The following is a 1995-nucleotide window of genomic DNA, read 5'->3' as shown; positions in this document are numbered from 1 at the left end:
TATATATATATATATATATATATATATATATATATATATATATATAAGATTTTTTTATGCAGAAATGACAAGGCTTCCTTCAATATTCTGCAGTCAATAATTTTACTTCAAAACTGGCTTTGCACAATTTTGATTCCCAGCTTATAAACGGAAAGTTGAAATCAAGGAGCTATAGGGTGTAGAGTGGTTGCAGTTAGTAACTCCATAGCCACCATTCAGACATATCCAGCATATGGTATGAAATGTGCATGTTAGGCATTTATTACCTGGGCTAAGGAAGAAATAAAAGACTGATCCAAAGTTATATTTACAGATAAAAGCAAATGTAGGATTTTCTTTGTAAAATTGGAAAGGAAGGAAAGCCACAAGTTACCTTAGGTCCTGTGTGAAGTTCTGCACGTTCAGTCATATGATTCGCTATGCGGGTCCACTGTGTTTTATTACAGCCAGGGTTAGGGAAGTGAAGTACCAGGAAATCTTAAAGCACTCCACCATGGTTGTTGACCAACTTTATAGAGAGGCTGATATATAACTTTTACCACACTGCTGCAGTAAATCATGCAAAGTAAACTGCAACCAGGTATCGAGTCCATATACTGAACACGATAGCACTATTCAGTAGGTAAACAATACTCTGCAAATAATGAGCCGGCACAAGTTTAACTATCTACAGAAGGTTGCTGAAATATATCAAGTAGATCTTCAGAACTAGAAAAGGTCCATGATTCCTTTTCACCATAAGTTGAGTTTTTGTATCATAGCCTGAAGCATAATCCATTTTTATTTAAATATGGTTAGAATGGATTCCAAAAGAGTAAAACAAAATGTGTTTTTATTCTTAAATGCTTTTAAATGTGTATGCATGTTTCTATAATGGTTTGTGATGCTCTTTCAGTGTTTCTCATAGCATATTTGGACTGAGTGCATCCTGCAACTCTATTTGGTAAAACAAAGAAAGGCTGGTATCTCATATGCAAAGCTAATGCATCATGTCGCCTTATCAATGAGTCTGTCCATCTAAAACAACGGTTATTCTGCATAAACAAGAAAGTTCTATGTTTCCTTATTATAGCTTTAGAATAAAGTGGGACTTCCAAAAAAGAAAATTTAAAATAATCCACTGGACTTTGTTTCCAGTTTAAAGATATTTGCTTCCCATCCTGGAAGCTTTTTTCAATTAAAAATGTCAGGAATAGCGTTGAGTTTAAAGTTTTATACAGTAGCCCAACAGGCCTTCTTTTTTTTTTTTTTAAACATGCAAATTGAACAGATGAAGGGGTCAACCCATTTGGAATGGGGGTCTTGAAAATGCTTCCTGAATGGGAAGTGAAACATCTTCAAACTTGGAAACAAAGTCCAGTGGATTGTTTTTAATTTTCTTTTTTGGAATGACTATGACCTGGATGACTGAGAACCTTCACCAGGATAAAGTGGGACTTTATGGTAAGTTACTCTGCATCACACTGATAATACCAAAGAAAACACTGCATATTTGCACCATACATAACTGCCTTGAAATGCTCTGAACATCTTTTTTGATCAGTGCTACACTTTATGAAATGAAAATGTTCATTTTGCTGCAAAGCTGCTGCTCATTCACCGTCTGTAAGTTGTAAAAAACAATATTTAATTTTGTATACACTCTGTGTTTACAAAATGACCATAAAAGTTGTCTAAGTCTAAATAAAACACAAAATGCCTGAAAAAGTCATAAAGGTTATAGAATTAATATCTAAACATTAACAAGGACTTCACAGGAATGGGTCCTCTGTATAAAGCAGGCAAAAATATTATACCACTTTTGAAAAATATCTTCAGGCTCACAGTGGGGGGTAGCACTGTTGCCTTGCAGCAAGAAAGCTTGGGGTTCAATTCCTGGCCCATGGTCTTTCTGCATTGAGTTAGCATGCTCTCCCTGTGCATGCATGGGTTCTCTCTGGGTACTCTGGCTTCCTCCCACAATCCAAAAACATGACTGTTAGGTTAATTGGCTTC

Source organism: Cyprinodon variegatus, unplaced genomic scaffold, assembly GCF_000732505.1.
Source record: "Cyprinodon variegatus isolate N-32 unplaced genomic scaffold, C_variegatus-1.0 Scaffold889, whole genome shotgun sequence".
Taxonomy (NCBI): Eukaryota; Metazoa; Chordata; class Actinopteri; order Cyprinodontiformes; family Cyprinodontidae; genus Cyprinodon; species Cyprinodon variegatus.
The sequence above is the reverse complement of the archived record's forward strand: the minus strand, read 5'-3'. Positions refer to the sequence as shown.